Here is a 19,726-nt window from a genome sequence, read left to right on the forward strand (position 1 = left end):
AACTATGTGATTTCTAATATAATCACAAGATTTCAATCGGTGGGGAGGGGGCATAATCGATAAAATCGACCCTGGAATGCGACTGGTGCATTACTTTATTGTCCAGGGAAGGATGAAAGACAAAAGTTGACTTGGAGCAGTTTTAATTCTAAAATTCTGCCTCACCAAATTTCCTGTGTTAACTGGTCGGCCTGTCTGTTTCGTTTCTTAGCATTGTCTGTCGGAGCGGTGTCGCTGAATGGAATCGGTAATTGAACACCACCACCACCACCACCACCACCACCACTCCAACCTCCACCCCTCCACCCCCACCCCCCTGCCACAGCCTTTCCAACCCCCATCACCTCTCAGCCCTCACCCTCCACCACCAGGTTCCGTTACCATTTTTAAGCTGCCCTTTGTTCGGTTCCGAGACCTGAGGTGTTGTAATGAAATGCAGGGTTAAGCCATAAACGTGGCTGAGAAGCGGCTGAGAAGCGGCACCAGAGGAACGAAGAACGTCTCGCTGTCTTCAGTTCTTTGGTTCTTTTAGGTCCTCGCTGCTGCTGCTGCTGGTGTTTTGGGTCTTGAATGATGAAGAAGGAAAGCAACCAGAAGGAAAAAGAAAAAAAGATTCTGAAGAGAGACTGAGAGAGAGAGAGAGAGAGAGAGAAAGGGTGGAGACTGAGAGTGGTGTGTGTGCGTGTATTTGCACACATAAGTATACATACATACACATATATATATACACACATATATATATACATATATATATATTTATATATACATGTATATATACATATACACACATATATATATATATACATGTATATATATATATATATATATACACACATATATATATATACACACACACACACACACACATATATATATATATATATATACATACATACATACATATATATATATGTATATATAAACACATACACAAATAAAGAAAGGGTGAAACAAACAAACAAACACACAAACAAAGGCAGACTGAGCGATGTGGGGGAGACAGTTGTGAAGCAGTTGTTTAGCCAATCCATAATGGCCATCCGTCCTTCTGTTGTTTTCCTAACAACAAACGAACGTTTCTCTTGAATGTCTCCTCTCCACTGTTCCAAAAACGTTTCAATTCCTGATAATGGATTTCTTACATTTTCCAGGCCATTCCTTCGATGCTGGCATCTCCTTCACAACACCCTTCTCTCTTTCTTCTTTTCTTTCCTTCTCTCCTTCTTTCTTCCTTTCTTTCTTTTTCTGTCAGCCTTTTGTTTTCCTTCAATCTTTTATCACTTTTAACCATTGCCCATTACCAATATTCTTCTTCTTCTTTCCTTCTTCTTCTTCATTCCTTCTTTTTCTCCTTCTTCTCCTCCTTCCTTTTCTCCTCCTTTTCTTCTTCTTCTGCTGCTGCTGCTTCTACTTTATCTTCTTTTCCTCTTCCTCTTCTCCTTCTCCTATCTTCTTCTTCCTCTCCTTTTTCTTCTTCTTCTTCTACTTTCTTTTTCTTCTTCTTTCCTTCTTTTTCTCCTCCTTTTCTTCTTTTTCTCCTCCTTCCTTTTCTCCTCCTCCTCCTCTTCTTTTTCTTCTTCTTCTTCTGCTGCTGCTGCTTCTACTTTATTTTCTTTTCTTCTTCCTCTTCTTTTTCCACTTCTTCTTGGTCTTCCTTTTCTCTTTTTTTCTTCTTCTTCTTCTCCTCCTCCTCCTCCTCTTCCAAATGATATATATATATAAATATATATTTTGCTGTGTTTTGGGAGGGTCACACTACCTCCCCTACAGCAAGACACCTGTTTCTGTCTCTCTGTCACACTCTAACCATTCATCACCTGACACAAGATCACCTCCACTAATGCCCCCCCCCCACCTCATTCACCTCTCGAAAGACTTTTTTTGTCTTGCAGGTTACCTGGTGACCCTCTCAGTGCAGGTGCCACTTAAAAAGCATCCAGTCCACTTCTGTAAAGTGGTTGGCGTTTAGAATGGCATCCAGGTGTAGAAACGTTGCCAAAACTGACCTCACCTGTGCTGGTACCACATAAAGAGCACTAGGCCTACTCTATTGGGTGGTTGACGTTAGGAAGAGCATCCAACTGTAAAATTCACAGAAGTCTGGTGTAGGGTCCTGCCTGGCCGGCTCCTGTCAAACCGTCCGACCCATGCTAGCATGGAAGGCGGATGTTAAACATTCATCATCATCATCATATTTATATAAGAGTGAGTGCTGAAAAGTTCCTGGCTTTAAGGGTGTAGTAAAAGGCCTAGTTGGTGGCCCAACCTTCCAAGTTTTTTTACAGGGCTTTGAAAAACTGAAGGGCCGCTGCAATACATTTGTAAGTCTGAGATGGGGAATATGATGTTGAATAAAATCATAATTAACTGATCGTCCTGTAATTTCTTTTACCCAAAACCCGGAACCTTTCAGTATCCATTCGTGTATGTATGTATGTATATGTGTGCGTGTATGAATATATATATATATCTGTGTGTATGTGTATACATATATATATATATATATACTAGCAGAAATACCCGGCGTTGCCCGGGTTAAAGAGAATAATGAAATCTAAAAACGCCGTCTAGACTACGCATCATCTTTATATATAGAGATGTATATACACACACGCACCCAAACACACGTATATATATGTATATCAATATAAATATATGAAAGTCAATGAAGTTTCGTAAAAGAAGGTGATCATGTACATACTTTCTTGCTGTTGTGATTATAACACCTCATTGTAAACTATGTTCCTTGTTTTCCCTTGTGGAGCATATACAAATAGGTTTTTTGTTGCTGCCCACTCTTGAGCAGCCAACATACAGTTGTCCATGTGAGAAGCAGGGCTCTTCCAAGAGAAGACCAGCTACAGACAGTGTTTGACCCTGATATTTGTTTATGGACATGGCAAAAGTCACACGAAGGGGGAATTGTAGTCTTCTGAATGTAAAAGGAATGTCTGCTCCTGATGGAGTAAGAGGAATTCTTGGAATAAAGACGTCATCCCCTTTTGCACATCCAGAAAGAATGGTAGCCTCGATAACGTGTGACATCATTTTCTAAATAATGCTCATCTGTTATGTTCGGGTTAAAATTTCATCAACATCAAAAATATATGAATTTTCATGGGAGTTATGGCCGTTATGCAAAGAATATAATTTCCAAATTTCATAAAGATCCATTCAGTACTTTTGACGTAGTTTTGGATAAGAAAACAAATGACTAATGTGTGTGTTTGTGTGCATGTGTATGTGTGTGTGATGGGTGTATATATGTATAGATATCTGTATGCATGTATATATGTGTACATATTACATGTACATCTATATATATATATATATATACATGTACACATATGTATACATATACATCTCTCTCTCTTTCTCTCTTTATCTCTCTCTCTCTCTCTGAAAGTATCTGTCATTACAGTATCGAAATGGTGTACATATACATGTATATGTATACATATACATCTCTCTCTCTCTCTTTCTGTCTCTCTCTTTCTCTCTTTCTCTCTCTGTAAAAGTATCTGTCACTACAGTATCGAAATGTGATTGTTTCAGTTAGTGGAATAGTTTCATTTTTAAAGTGAAAGTATTTGACATGAGTGTTTTTGTTTCACTTTTGACACGTAATACTTAGATAGTGGAGGAGATATTATGTTGCCGTGTGCTCGAACTCTGCAAGAAGTTAATAATTTTTTTTGACTAAAACACAACTGGAACCCTAAGTAAGGCATGTGTAAAATTTGAATGAAATTGGTTGCGTAGTTCTCGAGTTTTAGGGATTCACACAGACAGACAGACAGACAGACACACATTCTCATTTTTATATATATAGATATATATGTATGTATATGTGTGTGTACATGTGTGTGCGCGCGTGTGTGTACACACACTCACACAAACACACACACATGCATACAACGGGCTCCCGCACATTTCCATGTATCAAATTTTCACTCACAATGGCATCGGTCGGCCCAGGGCTATTATTGAAGACATTTTCCCAAGGCGAGCCAAGCAGTGGGACAGAACCTAGAACCACACGGTCACAAGGTCACCTTCTTAACCTTAAGCCACGTCTCAGTATTTTTCTTGAATTTCTTCCTTCCTATCTCCCGCTTCTTCTATCTTAATTTTTCTTTTTTTCCCCAAATCAGTCCATTATCATTTTTCATTTTTATTCCTCTCGTTTCTTCAATGTTTTTCCTCCATTTTTCCTTCATTTTTGTTTCTCAGAAATCACTTTTTCTTTAGCGATTTTTACCCATTATTAATTGTTAAGTCGGCTGTTTTTCTTTCTCTTGTCTGTATCTTCTGCTCTTTTGATTTACCTTCGATCGTTTCTTTATCTTTTGCTCTTTTGATTTACCTTCGTTCGTTTCTTTATATCTCTTTTCTTTTACCTTCACTGCATCCTTTCAACATCTAATTATGCTCTGTTTCTTCTCTATGCCTTTCTCATTCATAAATATGTGACTTAGAAGAAGCTCACTTTGCGATTACATTGGTTCCTGGTTCAGTTCCACTGCACAGCACCATGGGCAAGTGGTGTTTCGTCTGTCTTTACGTTCTGAGTTCAAATTCCACTGAGGTTGACTTTGCCTTTCAGCCTTTCGGGGTCGGTAAATTAAGTACCAGTTGCATACTGGAGATGATCTAATCAACTGGCCCACCTCCCCCCAAATTTCGGGTCTTGTGCCTAAAGTTGTTGTTGGCACTCCGTCGCTTACGACGTCGAGGGTTCCAGTCGATCTGATCGACGGAACAGCCTGCTCATGAAATTAACGTACAAGTGGCTGAGCACTCCACAGACACGTGTACCTTTAACGTAGTTCTCAGGGGATATTCAGCGTGACACAGAGTGTGACAAGGCTGACCCCTTTGAATTACAGGCACAACAGAAACAGGAAGTAAGAGTGAGAGAAAGTTGTGGTTGAATTGTACAGCAGGGTTCGCCACCATCCCCTGCCGGAGCCTCGTGGAGCTTTTAGGTGTTTTCGCTCAGTAAACACTCACAACGCCCAGTCTGGGAATCGAAACCGCGACCCTATGACAGCGAGTCCGCTGCCCTAACCACTGGGCCATTGCGCCTCCACACAAGCCTAAAGTAGAAAAGAATTATCATCCACATCATCATCAACATCACCACTGTTGTTGTTGTTATCGTTGTTGTCGTCATCACCACCCCCCACCACCACCACCATCAAAATTGTTGTCGTCATCTATTTATATCAGGCAAGCTTCATCTCGCGCCCTTCCGACACATCAAACAAGCAAGGCCAGGGCAATATTAATCCGTGTAAAGCGATGAGGTGCAATCTGATATTTGATTTCATTGCTGTCCACTCAATATTGGCTTCCAACACCAAACACCAGAGGCCAGCCCTGACCACCACCACCACCACCACCACTGCCACCACCACCACCTCCACCACCACCACTGCCCCCCCCACCCCACCACCACTGCCACCCACCCCCCACCACCACCACCACCACTGCCACTGCCACCAAAGCTGCGTCTGCCACTGCCACTGTGGCTGCGACGCCTGTTCACTACCACCACAGCCACTACGACAGTGACTGACCACCACTGACATTGCTGCTACTACTGCAACCACCACCAACACCACTACCACCAACACTACCTTCACCAACACCACTACCACCAACACCACTACCACCACCACCACCACCACCACAACCAATAACAACACTGCCATCACCACCACCATCGTCGTCACCACCACCTCCACCATTGACCACCACACTAATCTTTCTTCACATGGTCATAGCTGTCGCTGTACCTCCCATCTGTCCATCTTAGCAGCCGACATGGGGGGAGGGTGTCTATGTAAGGTCCAGCTCGGCAAACACCATGGCCATGTACTCTAAGGCAATGTTTGATGTTAACGTTGTCCGTTATATTCATTACAAACCTCAAACACAAACGAACTTCGACAAATATCAATAACGAACGGCCAGGGCAAAAGGAGAGACATCACTACCTGGTGGCCAGACATGCTAGAAATAGCAGCCAAATCTCCCTCAAATCACACCCTACTCTCTTATCTATGTATATATGTATGTATGAGCCAATGAGGGAGACCTCTACGTGGTAGCTAGACCTGCGAGAAATAGCAGCCAAATCTCCCTCAAACAACACCCTACTGTCTTATATATATATATATATGCATGTGTCTGAAAGGGACGGCCACATAAGGGTCTCTTTTGTGGATCTGGTGTGCTAGAGTCTGTTGCCACAAACAGAAAGAAAGAAAGAAAGAAAGAAAGAAAGAAAGAAAAGAGCGGGAGGAATGAAGGAAGAAAAGGAAAGAAGGAACGAACGAGCTAAAAATCAATTAATGGAATGGTAAATTCTATATAAATATAATCACAGTTTGGCTTTTCCAATAGAAAAGATTTCAGTCTTGGAAATTGGAGTGGAATTAACGACAGAAAAGGAAGGGGGGACGGGAGAGAGGGGGGGTCGTAGGGGGAGAAAGCAGGGGGAGGCGGAGGGGAGATGTGGAAGTGAGTTCTTTATCTTTCTTCTTTTCTTCTCTTTTCCCCTCTTCCTTCCTCTTGTATCTCTCTATGTGTATATATACATATATATATATATGTGTGTGCATATATGTTCATTTATATATATATATATATATATATATATATATATATATATATATACATGTGTATGCGTGCATGCATATGTGCGTGTATGTGAGTGTGTGTGTGTGAGAGAGAGAGGGAGGGTGTGCTGAAAAGTTCCTGGCTTTGGGTAACAGAAAATAGTCAATTATGATATTATTCAACATGTCCCCTTCTCAGATTCATTCACTTATTGCAGGGGTCCTTCAGGTTTTCTAAGCCCTGGAAGAGAACTCAGAAGGTTGGGCTTCCAAAGAGGCCCCTGTAGCAGGGATCACTTACAAATCGGAGTGAAATTTCGTTGTCTTGGGGTGTTTCTTCAGTTGTGGAAAGGGGTGGTAGTCAGAGGGGACAAGGGCAGGAGAGTGAGGTGGGTGGTCTTCCAGTTTGAAGTCAAAGTCATGTGTATATATACACATCCATCCATCCAGCCAGCCATACATACATACGTACAATGAAGACAAAATTAAGTCATGGGGACGTAAACACACCAGCATCGGTTCCCAAGCGATGGTGGGGGTTACAAACACAGACGCACAAACATATGCACCACACATACATATACACGATGGGCTTCTTTCAGTTTCTCTCTACCAAATCCACTCACAAGACTTTGGTCGGCCCAAGGCTGTAATAGAAAACACTTGCTCAAGTGGGACGGAACCTGGAACCAAGTGATAGGTAAGCAAGCAACTTACCTCACAGCCACACGTGTGTATATATATATATATATATATATATATATATATATATATATATATACACACACACATATACACACATTGAATCTAAAAATCTTTTCCTCTTCAACTATGTACACACACATGCACATAAGTGTGTGCGTGTGTGTGTGTGTGTGTGTGTGTATGCATGCATATGCATGTACATAGTTTCAGAGGAAATGATTTTTAGATTGAATGTGTGTATATATGAGATACATGCAAATATATTAATATATATATATATATATATATATATATATATATATATATATATATGCATACATATACATATATATATACATATACAAATATGCATATATACATATGCAAATATATTAATATATATATATATATATATATATATATATATATATATATTAGTATTATTTGTTTGTAGGTTTGAAAGATCATGATAATGGGTTATTAAACTCTTTTCTTCTGTTTGTTCCTTTACTTGTTTCAGTGGTTGGACAGTGACCATGCTGGGGCATTGCCCTGGAGGGTTTAGTTGATCAAATTGGCTTTAGTACTTTTTCTGAAGTCTGGTACTTAATTCTGTTTGTTCCTTTTTTTCTCATTTACTAAGTTATATGAACGTAAACAAGCTGACACTATTTGTCAAGTGGTGGGTGGATAACCAAACCACGCACACACATACACATAAGATCATCACATACACACTTGCATGCAAGCTGGGCAGTCCTTGTCTTGCAGGCTCACGGGTACTGGTGTCATGTAAAAAGCACTCATGCTGGTGGTATGCAAAGAGCACTCAAGCTGGTGTCATGCAAAATCACCTGTGCTGGTGCCCCCTAAAAAGCACCCAGTACACTCTGTAAAGTGGCTGGCATTAGGAAGGGCATCCAGTCGTAGAAACCATGTCAGAACAGACAAGTGGAGCCTGGGAAGTTCTTCAGCTGGCCAGCTCCTGCCAAACCGTCCAACCCATGCCAGCATGGAAAATGGATATTAGATAATAATGATGATGGTATATATATATATATATATATATATACATACACACACACACACACACACACACAGGGTGCAGTGAATAAGCTGTCGTCTAAATTATGCAAAAATGAAAATAACACTGACATCTCATTTTAACAGAAATATCTACCCAAATTACATAAAAATATCTTGAAATACTAAAGAGTAAATTTATTCAATAAAATCGCCACTGGCTTCAACCATGGCCTCCAGACGACTTCAGAATCTCTTCTGGACAGTCTCCTTGTTTGAGTTGGTAAATGCTGCCATAATCCTTGCCTTCAGTTCATCTTTGGTATTACAAGGAGTCTTGTTGGTCTCTCATCCAACTGTGCCCCACACATAATAATCAAGGGGGTTGCAGTCTGGGGAATTAGGTGGCCTGATGTTAGGGGTTATGTGGTTGCAGAAATAGTCTGACATCCATGACACTGGGTTCTCCTGCTTGTGTGGCAGGGTGCAGAGTCCTGTTGCCAGACACAGGGTCTTCCAGCAGCCACTCTCTTGATCCAGGGCAGCACTTCCTCCTCCAGGCACTTGATGTAGTCCTCTCTGTTGAGTCTGAGGCCGTGTGGGAAAATGAATGAAGGCATAATGTTGCCATCACTAGTGATCACACCAAACACCATGATGTTGACTGGATGTTTCATTTTTATCACTCTCAGTACATCTCAAATTGACTCCCAAACACTCTGAAATGTTTGTATTGGAGCTCAAATGCCAAGCAGTACAGCATGTCGTATCCAAATTTCTGACAGAGTGAATTGTGTCATGGTGCTGTTTTTCTCACAGACGGTGCCTGACTGACCCTTCTATACTGTGTAGTTGACAAAAAAAAAAACCAAAAAAAAACTGTGCATGCAGGAAATTAAAAATATAACATGGCGACAATTTATTCATTTCCCCCTATATATATATATATATATCTCATCATCATGTACTGGTATGGTTATGAGATGCGTATGGACAAGGAAAGCTGTGTAAAGATTTCAAACTGTGTAGGGAACCTGTGGCAGACCCAGGAAGACATGGGATGAGATGGTGAAGCATGATCTTTGAATGTTGAGTTTCATGGACGTACCGCCTGACTGGCTCCTGTAGGATTTTCGAGCGAGATCGTTGCCAGTGCCCCTGGACTGGCTTGTGCGGGTGGCACATAAAAGACACCATTTCGAGCGTGGCCGTTTTCGTGCGGGTGACACGTAAAAGCACCCACTACACTCTCTGAGTGGTTGGCGTTAGGAAGGGCATCCAGCTGTAGAAACTCTGCCAAATCAGACTGGAGCCTGGTGTTGCCATCCGGTTTCACCAGTCCTCAGTCAAATCGTCCAACCCATGCTAGCATGGAAAGCGGACGTTAAACGATGATGATGATGATGATATATATATATATATACATATACGCATATATATATACATATACGCATATATATATATATATATATATATATATATGTATATATATATATATATATATATATATATATATATATATATATATATATATATACATGTGTATATGTTTATGGAAAATATTTATGTATAGATGTACATACATAGAAATAGGCATACCCACATACACACACAGATATATATGCTCACACACATATATTCCAGAAAGAAAGGCAAACAAAAAAGAAGGGAAAATACAAGAAAATGAAACTCGCAGAAAACCAATTCTAGTTATGCACAGACGAAATTTCCTGCAGCCTCAAAAAACCATTTTCCTCAATTCGACCTCCGACCTTTCCCTAGAAGAAATACATTTCCAAAGGATTACCGAATTTAGTGGTTAAGCTCTGCTGCCATATCTGTTAATATCTCAGACAACTTTGTTTCAACCAGAGATATTTGGAAATTGAGATGTTCTGATATTGAAGCATTAGAATAAAGTCTTGGATATTACATTTTGTGTGAAAAAGATGGCAGCAATAGATTTGGATTGTCACGACATGTTGGAACATGCCCAGACACACACACACACACACACACACACACACACACACATATATATATGTATATATACACACACACACACACAAATATCATCATCATCATCGTTCCATGCTAGCATGGGTTGGACGATTTGACTGAGGACTGGTGAAACCAGATGGCTACACCAGCCTCCAATCTCATTTGGCAGAGTTTCTACAGCTGGATGCCTTTCCTAACGCCAACCACTCAGAGAGTGTAGTGGGTGCTTTTACGTGTCTACCGCACGAAGGCCAGTCAGGCGGTACTGGCAACGGCCACGCACAAAATGGTATATTTTATGTGCCACTCGCACAAGAGCCAGTCCAGGGGCACTGGCAACGATCTCTCTCGAAAGTCCTTACACATGCCGCGGGCACAAGTGCTAGAAAGGCGACGCTGGGCACAGGTGCCTTCACAATTTCGCTTTCCCCAATAAGTCTTCGCAAGCTGAGTTTCGTGTCTAATGAAGGAGATAACGTTGGCATGGGTGCCAGTCGTCTAATTTAACTCGATTTCGATTTCAATTTCACTTGCCTCAACAGGTCTTCGCAAGTGGGGTTTAGTGTCCAATTCAACTCGATTTCAATTTCACTTGCCTCAACAGGTCTTCGCAAGTGGAGTTTAGTGTCCAATTTAACTCGATTTCGATTTCACTTGCCTCAACAGGTCTTCGCAAGTGGAGTTTAGTGTCCAATTTAACTCGATTTCGATTTCACTTGCCTCAACAGGTCTTCGCAAGTGGAGTTTAGTGTCCAATGAAGGAAGGTACGCATAAATGGACTGGTTGAGGCCTTAGATTTAGGTCTCACTTGGCTTGCCGAGTCTTCTCACACACAGCATATTTCCAAAGGTCTCGGTCAGAAGTCATTGCCTCGGTGAGGCCCAATGTTCGAAGGTCGTGCCTCACCACCTCATCCCGGGTCTTCCTGGGCCTACCTCTTCCCTCTTATTCTAGTAGGGGATGAGGCATGATCACACAAAACACTAACCTTAGCCCTCATCCCTGTCTTTCACTGCTAAACCCAACATTAAACCATGATCAACACTCGCAATAAACCTTCATCTTCAGTACTGATCCTCTTTAATCTCTACCCTCCCCATCACTGCAAAGCCTAACCCCTAGTTCAAACTTTGATCTCTTACCTAACTATTCTCTCTAAAAACCGTTCACAAATCCCCAAGCTAACCCTAATATAGTCTAAAGTCTGAACCCCAATCCTAACAACAAACCCTCAACAAAATAAGAAAAACCACTTACCTTTGGCAATTTGCCCACTATAACAGAAAACATGATATGCAAACAACGAGCAAAATATCAACCAACAACATTTGAAAGTCAGATTGTTTTTTTAAAGTCAGATTTTTTTTTTTAATGTCAGAATTTTTTTTTAAAGTCAGATTTTTTTTAAGTCAATTTTTTTTTAAGTCAGATTTTTTTTTTTAAAGTAAGATTATTATTTTTTTTTAAAAGTCAGATTATTATTTTTTTTTTTTAAGTCAGATTTTTTTTTAAGTCAATTTTTTTTTAAAGTCAGATTTTTTTTTTAAAGATTATTATTATTATTTTTTAAAGTCAGATTATTTTTTTTTTTTCTTATGTCGAATCATGAAATAGAAAAACTACTTACCTTTGGCAATTTGCCAACTATAATACAAAACATGATATATATAATTATATAGACACACACACACACACATTGTTATAATAATAAATATAAGTTTAAATATAAAAATATGTATGTGTAAGTGCATATACGTGTATGTTGGTAATCTAAAATTATCTTACGATCGTTTCGCAAAAACCTCTATCATCTTGCAATGCTATTGAACTAATTATAAATACCTTCATTCAAAAGGTCGTCTCTGCAGCAACAAGAACAAGCTTAAAAATGGGATATTTATTTAAATCTATTCTCAATAGGGATCTTTTCTGTCTTCAGTATTTTCAATTAATCATCCATTATCTCATAGCTTTTGAGATTTTGCTGATATGATTGTTTGTTTTTAGAATGACATTGTAGGACAGGTATGATAGGCCAGATGTGGCAAAGTCTGACCACAAAACAGGTCGACTATTTGTACAGGAGATGGCTAGCTTAAATGCTAAAAGGTTAATGCCTTAAACCCTTGTAGCATTCAGATTAATCTGTCAAACGTAACGCTTGCTTATTCACATTGCTTTGAATTAATCATTAATCACACATCATCTCATAGCTTTCATGACCTGGTCATTTATTCTTAGAAGGACATTGTAGGGTAGGCGCGAGAGGCCTGATGAGGGTGGTTTAAATAACAGGCCACAGGCAGGACAGCAGCTACATAGATTAGGGATTGCTTTTGTGTTCAGCTTACCCCCCCCCCATACACACAATATCTTACACGGTGATGTGATCTTGTGGGTTGGGGGTGGGGGTGGGGCGGTGCTGGCGGCGCCGCTTGCAACAACATCGAGTACAACGAGTAGAATAAAGTACCGCAACAATAACAACAACACCAACAACAAGCCTGGCAGTGGTCCCACCGTCCACACGGTATCTGATGGCGAAACTCAAAATATAGGCAACGGAAAATGACCTGAGTTAAGTTAGCAAGAGAAATATAGGAAACTGACTGACCATGGAATTGCACCTAGAAAGTCATCCTCTGAGGCACAAGTCTGGGCAAGGTTGTTTATGGAAGACCAGTAGTTGCCCATGTATACTAGTCTCACCCTCTCCACGCCACAAATGTTATCCAAGGGAAAGGCAAAGGGGCCGATACAGCTTGGCACCAGTGACGTCGCAACTCATTTCTACAGCTGAGTGACCTGGAGCAACGTGAAATAAAGTGTCTTGCTCAAGAACACAACACACAGCCTGGTCTGGGAATCGAACTCACTACCTCATAGTCATGAGCCCAATGCTCTAACCACTGAGCCATGTGCCTTCATGGTATTTAATTATATTGACCCTGTAAAGAAGTAAGGCAAAGTTGACCAGGGCAGGATTTGAACTTACAATGCTGGAGCCGGAGCAGATGTAAAGCATCTCATTGAACACTATACAAGTGCTGCCATCTAGCAGCACTGGATTGGTATTTTATTTTATTGACACCAAAAAGGAAAATTTGACCTTGGCACGATTTGAACTCAGAACACAGCAAGGCATTGTGTCTGACACCCTAATGACTTGGCCAATTTGTTAACCTTAATTCAGTAAAATTATATTTACGAAACAGGATCATATTTCAGGATTCAGCTCAGTAAGTTTTTAAATAATAATAATAATAATAATAATAATAATAATAATAATAATTTAATTACTGGAATCAGTGTGGGAGAAATATCTGATTTCTCTATTGATTTTAAATGGAACATTCCATTTTCCATATTGATTCATATATTGATATTGTATATATTTCACACAATTAATTAATATCGAGATCAATCTGCAGATTTTTTTTGTTTTCTATTTCAGAATATTTCTTAATAAATCCAAATAAATTATTGAAATAAAGAAAGTAGCATCGAAAATAATCTTGAAATAAAAGGAGTAGGGGCCGAAACCGGACGTGGTTTCTCCTCCTGATGATGTCTTGAGCTAACTGGATCCTAATCCACCAAGGGAAGGTATGTCGGAAGAAAGTAATTCAACAACGCGGGTTGATGAACTGTAAGACGTGTGGCCAGAACCTCCTGGAAAATAACCATAGCGAGGGACATTCCACAGTTGAATTAGAACAGTCACAAACAGTGAAAGAAGACATGCACCCAACACCAGAGCTGAAGACACCTCCGAAAGGGGGTGGCCCCACCACGTCAAAACGGTAGAGGAGTAGGGGCCGAAACCGGACGTGGTTCCTCCTGTTGATGTCTTCAGCTAACTGGATCCTATAAAGGAGCTGTTGTGGTAGCAAACCACGAAACATGGTTGAAATTCCTCAGAATGGCCAAAAAGTCCATTTGGGTTCTTTTTTTTTTTTTTTTTAAAGCAATTCTAAGATACAAGTCTTAAGCTGTTTATTGAACCAATAACAAAATTGGGATTTCGTTCCAGTTTCTTTTGTCATTTTGTGGGCAGATCCAATTTACCCTGATCCAAGAATTTCCTGTCTTTGTTGCTTTTAAATCTTCTTGTGTCACATGACAGCTTATTTTGCACCTAACAGAAAACATTCAAAGCATGGATTGTTCGCTACTGTCACCAGATATGTTCAGTCAACTGTGTCAGCCTTAATTTACAGCACCAAACATTGTCACTTGATACGAACACACGGACCTTAATGGGGGGAACCTACAAAAATTTCTAAGACCAGTCATGTGACTATCCTTTACCAATCAAATCCTATTCAAAACATACGAGCCATGAACTCCCTATAAAAATAGGGCAAACTTCAAAAGCAAGACAGCTGCGACATAAGCCACGTGTTTCTATTTTAAGTTTTGGCAAATCAGGGAAAACTGTGAAACTCGTTAAATCGTTAAATATTATCATCATCATCATCATCAATAATAATAAATATTATTTGAATAATTCTCAATCTATTTTTCTTTATACATAAATAAAATAAGAAATAAGTGGAAATTTTACCGGTGAGTGTGTTAAATTTTAAGGCACAATAAGAAAATGACTCTCCCCAGACACAACAGAATATGCTTCAACGCACGAAATCACATGAAAAATCTTGCAAACCAAATCCAAAACCGAAATATATATATATATACATGTCATACTAATACATCCTTTTGTTGTTTACACCACCTGTCCTCGTCTGTTGTTGTTTCTTCGTACATTCTCCCATATATATATATATATATATATATGCATGTATGTATATGTATGTGTGTGTGCATGCGTGTGTGTGCATGTGTGTATATATATATATATATATGGGAGAATTTACGAAAAAAGAACAACAGACGAGGACAGGTGGTGTAAACAACAAAAGGATGTATTAGTTTGACGCTCGGGAATACAGAAAGTCTTTAACGTTTCGAGCTACGCTCTTCAACAGAAAGAATATGGAATATATCTATATATGTATGTATTAATATGTATGTGTTTGTATATGTATGTCTGTCAGTATGTGTGTATGTATATATGTAGATGTAAATATATATGATGGGGCTTCTTTCAGTTTCCATCTACCAAATCCACTTATAAGGTTTTTCAGTCAGACTGGGGCTGTAGAAGACACTTGGCCAATGTGCCACACAGTGGGACTGAACCTGCAATCAAATGCTTTGAAAGCAAGCTTCTCACCACACAACCATGCATGTGCCATTAATTACTTTAACGATTGTATATAATACTGCAATGCCTATCTCAACGTCTGTGATGTTAAATTCGAAAAACTATGATTCGGTTTTTCAATGGAACTTGTCCCATTGCATCTTTGTTTCTTTTTCAGAATTGGAAAAATGATTTTTGCTTTCTTCATTGATGTACGAGTGTGGTTTCTAATTATAATTGGCAGGTGGTCTGATAAAAGTTGGAGAAGTCTCTGCCAAATCGTTGCGGTAGCTGGGTGTGTGGAGGAGAAGGTAACGTCTAGGGTAAAGTTGTTCTAATTGGCTTGCTGTCATATATATATATATCTATATATATATATATATATATATATATATATATATATATATATATATATATATATATATATATACATACATACATACATATACACAAATCTTTGCATGTCTATGTGCGTGTGTGTATGTGTGTGTTTGTGAGAGAGAGAGAGAGTTTGTGTGTTAGTGTAAATTGTTGAAGATATAAAGAGAGTTGATTTGCAGCAATAATATTGCATCACCTCTTTTGTTATCAGTTCTGTTTGTAAACCAGGATGTGTTGTGTGTATTGAAGACTCCACCAAAGGTGGCGTTTGTGAAAATGTCAAAGGGCTGTAGTTGGGGGTGTTTAAGCTTACGGAATGGTTAAAAGAATGGCAGAGGGGGTACATATGTTTATTATATTGGTTTCAATTTTCAGTACAAGGCCAGTAAGTTTGGGAGAGGGGGTTAAGAAGATTACATCAACCCCAGTGCATAACTGGTACCCGTTTTACTGACCCTGGAAGGATGAAAGTCAAAGTCAACCTTAGTAGAATAATAACAAAAACTTTTTCCAACTCCCTGTTTGGATATATGCATATATGTGTATATATATGTATAGCAGCTAAATCTCCCTCAAATAACACCCTACTGTCTTTTGAATGAACGAATCAAGGAAACAGCTACATGGTAGTAAGACCCTGTAGAAACAGCAGCCAAATCTCACACAAATCACACAATACTGTCATATATGTATATATATGTATATATATATATATATATATATATATATATATATATATATATATAAATTATATTATTTTATAGATATTGTTATTAATTAACAATACTCGTAGACAGGCTAGAATCGAAGTGCTCAAGTTGAGCTAAGTTCCAATTTATAATTTGAGTAGAGGCAATACAAGCGGAAAACTAGAGGGACATGATATATTATCCAGCAGAATATTCAATATATATGCACACTTACTTCGACATTAATTAAGCAACATAAAGCTCAACTTAATAGAAGTATTAATAAGATACAAGCATATATACACATACATATTTTTATAAGCCTGCAAATATCTAAAAATATTTTAAAACATTTATAAATACATAGGCATTTTAAAATAGAAGACATTGATTTGAAATAGGATATAGTAAATTATAAGTTTATATATATATATATATATATATATATATATATATATATATATATATATATATATAGATATATATATATATATATATATAAATATTTATATATATATGTATATATTCCCCACACACACACACATATATATATATATATATACATATATATATACATATAGTGGTGTTACGATGGTGGCGGAGGTAGTGGTGGTGTTGGTTGTTGCTGTACCCAGTGTGCTGTTTTATTCGTCCAACCAAACGGTTGGTGCTTTTGCTGAATGATGGCTGCAACCGATCACACCACACCCAGTCGACACGAGAAGAGTCTTGGACTTCTCACCACCAAATTCGTATCTTTATTACAGGAAGCCAAAGATGGAGTACTTGATTTGAAAGTGGCTGCAGACACATTGGCTGTGCGACAGAAACGACGGATATATGACATCACAAATGTTCTAGAAGGAATTGGGTTAATAGAAAAGAAATCAAAAAACAGTATCCAATGGAAGGGTGCCGGACCAGGATGTAATTCAAGAGAAATATCAGATCGCCTTGTTAATTTGAAAAAAGAGATTGAATCTCTAGAAGAAAAAGAAAAACAATTGGACAAACACAAAAGTTGGGTCCAACAGAGTATTAAAAATGTCATAGAGGAAGTTTCTAATAGTCAGTTGGCATATGTTAGTTATGAAGATATTTGTAAAGTGTTCCCTGATTGCACGTTGTTATCCATACAAGCACCTTCAGGGACGAAATTGAGAATTCCAGATCAAAAAGGTAATTACCAAATCTATTTGAAAAGTAACTCTGGTCCTATTGATGTAATGTTGGTGAACAAAGACAATGAAGCTTCAGCGCCTGAAGTCGATCAGTTGCCTCCTTTCCAAGACGACACAAAGAAAATGGAAATTCTACAGACCTCAGTAAAACAAATCCAGAATCCTTCAGTTCTGGATACAAAATGTGTTCTGAAGACACCGCAGAAACTGAAAAAAAAATCTCCTGTGAAATCACCTCTATCTCCTGCCAATCGAATGGCCACAAGATCATCTCCTCGGAAAGCTGCTCAAAGTCATAATCCAGTACAGATATCACCCCTTGTTTCAGAAAGTCTTCCAATCTTCCTTGGTGGTTCTAAATCAACATTTGATGTGGATGATGAATTTGATGACCTCATATCAACAGAAGGCTTGGAACCCCTATTGCGTCTGAGTCCTCCACCCAGTGACCGAGACTACCAGTTCAACCTGGATGACAGTGAAGGCGTTTGTGATCTATTTGATGTCCCTCTACTTCCACCAAACTCTGCTGCTGCCTTCTATTGATACTTCAGCCACACACTCACACACATACACATACGCGCTCTCTCTCCTTCTCTTGTCAGCTCAAAGGCAAAATACCTTTAAACAACAGCGGAGCCCCATCAGGAAGTGGTTTCTATAGATATGAATATTATAAGATCTGTTAATATCTTTGTTTCTGCTAACCTCTAACTTCTCATCTAAACCTAATCTTTTAACCTCTTAATGACAATATATGTATCATGTATTGGCCTCCAGGTGTGCATTTGCAAGCTTACAAGGACTTGGAATCAGTGGTGATAGAGTGAAGAGTGAGTTATTACATATAATCCCTTTGATTAATCTATTCTGTTTCTTCTAGGGCAGCTGACAACTACATCATGTTTATTAATAAGCAAAAAGTTCTCAAATCTACTGTAATATCACCCTTAGACTAACTCACAATTATTACGATATATACATGTGGAGATGTAAGGTACTGGGCAACTGAATAGTTTAATACTGTTCAAATTCCAATACTGCCAATGTGTTGTATCCCCTGATCAGAGCAATCTTAACTTTTCTTGCTTCAATATGTCTCACCGAATACATAAAGAACCATGACCTTTGGCCTAAGTCCTTCTTCAGTGGTTTTTGGCAGCAAAAGCTTCTAGCTATGAAAGCAATTAATCCAACAATGGAAATACACTCATACACACACAGATACGATAGGTTGTCCACCAAGTTTGAAGAGGACCTATTCTGGCAGAGAAATATTTGCACAGACTGCACGCTAATGTTTATTTACACCAGAATTGTTAGAATATAATTTGTGAGCTGCTCTTTTGGCCTCTGCTATACAGATATGTGAAGATTCAAATGCTTTGGAACCGTTGTCACTAGTTTCCTTCCAAGCACACAACTGGACTTGCTTGAACTTGGCAAATGAACTGGATGCATTAGCACATCTGAGAACCTCTAATATTAGGAATCTTCCTTTGGTAAGACATGTGGAAATGGTTGAGCCTTATTAGAATTAGATCAATACATTGTCCAAGATTTAGCACCATAAAAGTGAGATGGAAGGATGATAGCATTGTTTTATTTTAGTACCAATATCAATATCTGGGCTGTCCCACATTCTATGCTGCAGTTTTTATGAAATAGCTTTTTCCTTGCCATTGTCTACATTTTTTCAGCTCAGTCCCCTTTAGTTTTATTCTAGGAAATGCCTTTCTAAGCTTGTCTTAGGACAAGTTGGTGTAGGATTCTTTTTTTTTTTTTTTTTTTTTTTTTTTTGTAGTGTTGATAGTGGGGCCAAATTGTTCTAGGTGTTTGAGAATTGAATGACTCATGCCTGCATGCTGGACTCATCTTGTGTGAACAATCTCCAGACACTTAGAGGCTTAATTTTGGATTTTGCTTGCAAT

The 19,726-nt window shown here is 38.8% G+C and overlaps 1 long non-coding RNA gene and 1 pseudogene across 2 annotated transcripts in view; one reads left to right on the forward strand and one right to left on the reverse strand.

The window, feature by feature from the left end:
* The window catches only part of LOC149130245 (uncharacterized), a 244,685-nt gene that overhangs the window by 67,756 nt on the left and 157,203 nt on the right, over window positions 1–19,726 (reverse strand). The gene's annotated exons all lie outside the window — the stretch shown is intronic.
* The window catches only part of LOC106883524 (transcription factor E2F5 pseudogene), a 2,799-nt pseudogene continuing 250 nt past the window's right edge, over window positions 17,178–19,726 (forward strand). The window contains exon 1 of the transcript XR_016239170.1: window positions 17,178–19,726. This exon is cut by the window's right edge and continues 250 nt beyond it. The product of XR_016239170.1 is annotated as a transcription factor E2F5 pseudogene (transcript).

The sequence above is a fragment of the Octopus bimaculoides genome, chromosome 30, assembly GCF_046866305.1.
Source record: "Octopus bimaculoides isolate indiv1 chromosome 30, ASM4686630v1, whole genome shotgun sequence".
NCBI lineage: Eukaryota > Metazoa > Mollusca > Cephalopoda > Octopoda > Octopodidae > Octopus > Octopus bimaculoides.